This window comes from Acanthopagrus latus, chromosome 18 (genome assembly GCF_904848185.1).
Source record: "Acanthopagrus latus isolate v.2019 chromosome 18, fAcaLat1.1, whole genome shotgun sequence".
Classification (NCBI taxonomy): domain Eukaryota; kingdom Metazoa; phylum Chordata; class Actinopteri; order Spariformes; family Sparidae; genus Acanthopagrus; species Acanthopagrus latus.
In genome coordinates this window covers 4,377,592-4,385,345 of record NC_051056.1, presented here as the reverse complement: position 1 = coordinate 4,385,345, position 7,754 = coordinate 4,377,592, and positions in this window count along the sequence as shown.

Below are 7,754 nucleotides of genomic sequence, written 5' to 3'. Positions count from 1 at the left end.
CTGGGTACTTTGTAGTTTTTTAAATCTTTAATTTCAACCTAATTAACCAAAGGAATAATAAGCACCTCATCAGACATTTTTATTCGTAACTTTTATTGCACAGAGCTAATGCTACTGAGATTAGGGACCACTTATACATTTTACAGCAAATCACCTTGAACACAGCTTTTAGGTTTCATGGCAACAGCAGCACATGAAATGAATAACAGAGGACTGCGGCCCGTGTCCCCTGTGTGACAAATTATGGATTTGCGGGTTTGTGGAGGTGTTGGACAATTTAACACAGCTGGAAATAACCGTTGTTGTGCAAATGAGGTGGGTCTGCCCTGCTGGCTCCAACAGTAACATGTCTGGACACAAGGTAATGGGCTAAATAATGAAGAGTATAATCACTGGTCAACTGAGGCCAAACTGAGTGTTTTTCCCCTGAGAGACTCCTGCCAAAGTTTAAAAAGTGTTGTTTTTTCTTCATGGAGGTCCCTGGTGTGGTGTATCCAGGTGTTTGGCTCTGCAGCAAGACGTGTGGTTTAATCAGGACTTAATTATGCAGGGTCGACGTTCAGCGCACAGATCCGAGAGGATGGGCTGTCCACAGGGAGGAGGGAAGACAGATGCGAAGCAGTTACAGTCAATTAACCAACACTAATTGGCAATCCCACCTACAGACATTGCCATTGTAGAGCTGCCACGTTTTACTGAATGCCTCAACTGCTTTTAAACTGTGGCTCGTACCCCACACGAGCTCACTGATGCTCAGGTTTCATTGTTGTTGATTACCAGAACACACAAGAAGAGTTATCAGCAGGATAAATGGTGTAAAAATAGGGTTTTGAACAGTTTTACCTTACATTTATCCCTTACTTCTTTATCTCTGCTTTGAATACACATTTATTTGTACAAGCCAGAAAAATGTGAGGATAGGAGCACTTCCTGAACTACAAGTGGGTATAAATATTTGTTTGGGCCCTGAACCATGATGCTCTCCCAACCATAACATAGTGTTTCTTCTACTGACACTAAGCAGAGAATAAGCACAGTTACAACTCAAAGCATTAATCTGGTGATTGGGTTGTAGGGATCGATGGTCAAGACTTAATGCTGAAGCCTCTGCAGTTTATTTTTCAGGTCTAACAGAACACTGCTGTAACAATAAATGTTTTTTTTTTTTTTTTGTTTTAAAGCAAGTACATTGAGGTTTTCTTGTGATTTTCACATCTACAACATATATCATGTTCATGATATTTATGACCTGTGTGAACCAAACAGGTGTTTTTGGAGTGTTCAAACTTTCCCAGTCTTTTGTTGCTCCTTTCTCAACTTGTTTGAATCATGTTGCTGCCAAATTCTGTTTTCATTCTGTTTTTGTTCGTGTTTTACACAGCGTCTGAGCTTTTCTTGAATCGTAATTAACACGATATGTTTCTTAGATCTGCCTTGCCAATAAGGACATTAATCCAGATGTAATTACTGTAAGTCATTAGTGTTGCGTTTAAAGGTACAGAGGAAGATTTTTTTTTTTTGCTTATAAAACAATTGATAAATTCAGAGACAAAGAGACAAAGAGGATGACAGAGAAAAAAAAATCATTGATTGACACATCAAAACACTAGAAACAAGACAATTTTTTATCTTCAAGACACTGAAGTGGCAATTACCTTTCATATTACCTCAGGCTGAACGCAGCGCTGCCTGTCAATCTGTATTCACACAGCAGAGAACAACAGACAGGCCGTAATATCGACTGTGACAGATGATTATTTCATATGAACGGTGCTTTCACTTACAGCTAGTCACCTCCAAAAGCTTGTGACATGCATCATCACAGCTATTTGGAGATGAACCGTGCTGCCTGAGGACACCGAGTGACAGAATGTGTATGTGTTCTGTTGTCTCTCTATATGCACAGTGTATCACAGTATATCACACTGTCTGTTATTATGATGGCCTGGCAGTAATATATAAATATGTATAGAGTGTCGGGGAGGGCTTGTGTTAGTTGTCAGGATATTTCAGGATATACCACACCAAGAGTCAATCGCAAAGCAGAGACACTGTTTGCCGTTGATGCATGTTTCAGGCCACTAATACTCACTACCCAGAATGACGTTGACCCCAGTGTGTCTGAGAAATGAGCAGCCCAGCTAACAAAACTGAGTGCGAGGAAAGTGTAAAAAAAAAAAATAGAAAAAAAAAGATGAAGAAATTGTACCGAAGTAAGGTCTTACCACTTTGGTTATTTGGAAATGGTTTGGCTATCTGAATTCCAACAAAGCACATACCAGCATTAGGTGCAAAATATGTCAACAACCAGTCCTCAGCAGAACTGGAAACACCACCAACCTCTTCCATCGTCTCAAAAGGCACCATTATAAAGAGTACTTCAAGAGCATGAGTTTACATTATCAGCAGCTCAGAAATATATCAAGCACTTCGCAACCACCAATGATATGTGGTCTAGTCACCTGTCCGAACCATACACGAGTCTCGCAAAACACTACATGGGCGAGGATTGGAATATTCAAAGCAGATGCCTTCAATGGCATATTTTTCAGATGACCACACTGGAGAGATGATTGCCCGGGGGTTTGTGGAAGCACTCACTTCATCGGGACTCAGCGAGGACCGCCAGGCGTGCATTACAATGGACAGTGTTGCAAATGACCCTAACAGAGTGAAGGCTGCTTCACTAAACAAGTGGACACGGCTGCAATGTTTTGGCCACCAGCTACATCTATCCATTGGTAAGCTATTAACACAAGCATTTGCACGAAATAATTGTCTATGGTGATGCATTCGTTGAATTATGACTTATTTAAGGATTCAGGTGTCCACAATCTAATAATAGATTTTGCAAGCAACAAATGGGAAATTGTTTTATATCACCTTAGCCGTAAGCAGTTGCTACTATGCTTTATATAATTTCTTTCACAATGTTGCAGCTTTAGTCTATGCAAGGCATGTGAATGATTTCCCTTTAAAGCCACTGTCACCTATTGGCTAAAAGTGGTACTTCAAAAGAAGAGCAGTGACCTTGCAGGCAATCTATAAGTCACAAAAAAAGACAGCATGGCCTACTATTGTATTATTCATTAAGGTGTCACGAGGTTAAAGTATAACGCTGGTGTTATTTCATCTTTTCCTTAAAGACACTGTATGTGCATGTATTTAGTAAGGGTTGACAAACCTGTTAACTGGTTGCATTCATTAGCTGTAATGGTAGATGCCCCAGTAGTTTTATGTAATTGTGGTGTTGACTATTTTAGTATGGTGTTGTGTTACACATGTACTGTATGTATATTATTTTATTTTTTCCTGTTATCAGTGACTGTTGCCAAGTCATCTTAACATATTTTCTATATTGCCTTCCTATTTCCTATGTATCTTCAGAGAGAAGTGGGGGAGACAAGAGGATTGAAAGAGACCTGGCAGCAGCCCAAGATGGTCACGGAGTCGACTACAAGATGGTGATGCTGATGGTAGAGAGAGTGCTGGAACAAGAGAAGGTCATTGCACTTACACCAGCAAAGATGAAGAAAACGATGACACTGGGGTTTTTTTTGTTTTGTTTTGTTTTGTTTTTTTCAGAAAATCCTACACAAGCACCACATCAGTTCTTACAGATCTGGAGGCAATAGAAGCTGAACTGAGGAACTTCCTGCAAGCTCCTGATGCAGACAGTGAAACCAATCCCCTGACATGGACTACTCAATTTTCTATGGAGTGGCCTTTCGAGTAACATCTCGGCAGCAGGTAGGAAGAGACTCGATAAACTTAACAAGACCCCTCTTGACCCAATGCAGGTGGTGGGAGAGAGCAGATGATGGATAAGCTGTTATCAATGCTGGTAAAGGAGTCACCCCCCCCGCAGGTCACTTTCACACTGCAACTGTGTGAAACATGGTATCACAGGTTTTTTACATTTTACATTTTTTTGTCCAAAGCCATTTACAAATTGTTTCACATTCTTAGAAGTTGTCATGCAAGGTGCAACTGCTCAGCAGTTGGGGTTCAATATCTTGCTCAAGGACACTTCTACATGCACCTAGGCGGAGCCGGGATTCGAACCAGCAACCCTCCGATTACTAGACAACCCTCCTGAGCTACAGCCGCCCTTCCTGTTGCTGTCAGACTTTACAGCTCCCAGTAGACCTCACTGTGCACTGTGCAGTAACTCTACACATTGCACTAATTGGACAATTCTTCATACCCATATTCATTATTTATTAATAACAATGCACAGCCATACTGTTTACAATTACACTCTTCATATTTTACACTATTATGTATATACAAGTCTATTCTATGTCTTATTATATTGTCTATTTTTTACTATTATTATTGTTTGTTGTAATATTGCTCTCCTTTGGCTGCTGTGACACAGAGATGTCAATGTTTGCAGGACAAATAAAGGATCAGTTTATTTATTGTTATTGTTAAGTTCAGTATAATGCCTCTAAAATGTTCAAGTTTCACTTTAACTCCATATTTACAGCTTTGCTACTGGTAAAGACACCATTCTCCTCATATCACACATACATCGTTTATGCAAGTTATGTCGGCAAGAGTAGAAATAGTAGGGATCACAATAGTTACGTTCTACTGCACAAGTCAACAGACCCACACTTTGCATCCTGCTGGAAGGTGCCATATTGCCATATTTTGTGAGAATGTAGCCATGCAGGTTCAGTCTCGTCCCCTGTTTACCTCTCTGCTCTGTGTGTGTGTGTGTGTGTGTGTGTGTGTGTGTGTGTGTGTGTGTGTGTGTGTGTGTGTGTGTGTGTGTGTGTTTGTGCTGCTCAGTTCCACCCTTGGTCAAACAGACACACAAACCTGCAGCTCTTTAAACATCCATTACAGGTAGGGCATAAGAGGGTCAGAGATGGATTTGTAATGTCCCTCACACATCCTGCACTGTTATTGGCTGCTGGTTACACAACACTTGCCAGAGCTTGATGCCAAGAAACATCCTAAACAGAGCAAAATATTTAAAACTTGTAACTGCTCAAAATAATGTCATTCAATCTATGTGCATATTTAACTCTGAGGCTGTCAAAGAATTCTACCACAGCTTCCAAACAATTTCGACAAATTTAATAGAGCTCTTGTATCAACTTTAGTTTGAATTACATTCATTATGCTGGACATAGTTGACTTTTCTCTCTCTGTTTATGTGCAAGTGAGGTTTCATCCCACAAATGTCACTTTCAGGCAACAGAAGTTGGAGAATTTTTACACAATGATGAAAGAGTTTTTCCAGAATTTGGGTTGTTTTTGCTGCAGTTCACAAGTCACTTAAACATGACACTCTGATGGGTCGACATTTAAAAATGTGGACTTTAAAACTGAACGACACTCACTGAGACATAAATTACTCATTGAGACCCATAATTAACACGGAGAGAAGATCCACTGACTAATTGCAGATGAATGACTTGCAGCACTTGAACAAGACTTCAGAGCTGTGAGCTCTGACAGTGAATCCCATTTTCAATCAACCAACAATGTGTCGGGTCAAAGACAATGTAAGTAACATTCCCTCAGGGTGCATCGTTCAGTGCGATTAGAGGATGAGTAAGATCAACCCTGGACTCTGACCGTAACTGTATTCATTTAGTTTTTTTTCTTTAATAGCAACCATCAAGTGCATCCGGCTAATGAAATACTGTACGATTTTGTGAGAATTCTGGTTGATACAACTATTCCATTAAACTCCTTTCTGGTGCAGTGGTCATTTTACGTGGCATTGCTGCAGAAAGAGAAAAACTTTAAGAAGGTTTTATCAAAATAAGACTTTGCCTAACACACTTTTTCACTTGTCATCTGAAAACATCACAAAGAGTTTCATGCTGCTTTTCTTGTTTCACAAAATGAACCCTGTTACACCTCATTACCCCTCCTTCTACCTGCTGAGGTTTGTCCCACTCAAAAGAGGAGGAGAGGGCTCTGTGCACAGGGAGTCTTTTGAAATTTGAATATGTAATAGTCACACCTAGCTGGAAACATGTTGACTGTCAGACCAAAATAGAAGCAAAACATGGTCAGGGTCTCCTGTGAGCTAAATGTGACAGCCGAAGATTATTATTCAAGAGGAAGAGGAGGAGGGGGATGAATGTTCCATCTCCTTTTATTTATCATAAAGAAGATCATTAGGGCGGTTTGTTCGTGAATGGTTATCATCTTGCACAAGTCTCAAATCTTGATATTGACAATGTGGACGAGGATGGAGCAAACTGAAACAGAATTGGGGTATAGTTAAGGAATGATGGGCAGTTAAAGGGGCACTACGTGGTTTTGGAGAAGACATTCAAACTCAGAATTTTAATAGTTACAATGTTAATGAGGTAATAATACAAAGTCAAATGTGTTTTTTTTTTTTCATAGCTGAATAAACAAGCTGTTCTCAAGGGAACCTAAGGTCCCGATAACACACACTGTTTGAAGATCCAAAAGTGGCAGGGTCCGCCACATGTAAACAAATTAAACAGTATAAATCAGTGGTCCTCAATTGGCAATTCGAAGAAGAATGGACTGAAAAATTTGCATTCATTCTCCCTCCAAGACCTGCGTGCTTAATATGCCAGGAGACTATAACTGTTATGAAGATTTTCAATTTGAAACAGCATTATGAGATGAAGCATAGGAATTTTTGAAGGATTTTGAAGAGAGTATATATATATATATATATATATCTATATATATATATATATATATATATATATATATATATATATAAACACAGACTCAGTTTTATTGCATGTGGCCTGACCGACCTCAGTCACTGAAAAAAATATTTGTGGCACTTTAACATTTGTATTTGAGTTGTTTATTTAGTTTGCTTAGGCATAAAAACAACAACAACAAAAAAATCAGAGTGCACCTTTAAGATATTTTTAAAGTCATTAGTGAGCTGGCTTCCCTGATACGGAAGTGATTGGTAGTGTGTGACATGTGTGCCTCAGGGAATAATTAACAAAGGATTGTCATTCAGCTGTTGCTGGGAAACTCCAATAAACAAACAGCATTGTTCTTCAAAGCAGATAGTGCACAGGGGAGCTAGCAAAGTAGCTTGGCCCTAGCCCATTAAAGGCTTCGTATATCAGGAGGAGGACCCTTAAATCAATTGCTGAAACTGGACTAGTGTGCTCTCTCCTTCTGGTTCTGGTTAATATTGGAGCTGCAGAGCTTTGAATGAGCTGAAGTCTCAGTTCAAGTCTTCAGGAAATCAATAAAAAGTGCCGCACATTTATTGAGTTGGTTTGAGATAAACAGTTTTTCAGGATCTTTTTAGGTTTATCAGTGGTAGTTACTGTTGTTTCTGTGATTTATAATGTGAAAAAAAATGTGTTTTTGTCACCCTGTTAATGTGGGACTTGAAGCTTAGTTTTCAGTCTTAAGGTCTTTTTGAGCCAGTCAAGTTTTGGAATAGGACAGCCTTAATATTTCCTGCTTTATCCACATCTGGTCTTTCTTCAAACTGGATCTCTCTTTTTTTTTTTTAAAAAAAAAAAAAGAAAGAAAAAAGCTTTTTTTTTTCTTCATGCGTTCTTTTCAGTTTGACTCCAACATTTTGGACCAAAGGAGATCTCTGGTTGACTTGAAACACTACTTTGTTTTGAGTGCACTAGTTGTTAAAATCATTAATTAAGGTTTGAGAGATGTCACAGGGCTTTGTACTTGAGCATCGTGAGCAAGAGGGCAAAGCTTTTGATTTACAAGTCAGCCAGCTCAATGAATATGAGCTCTGGGTAGTGACT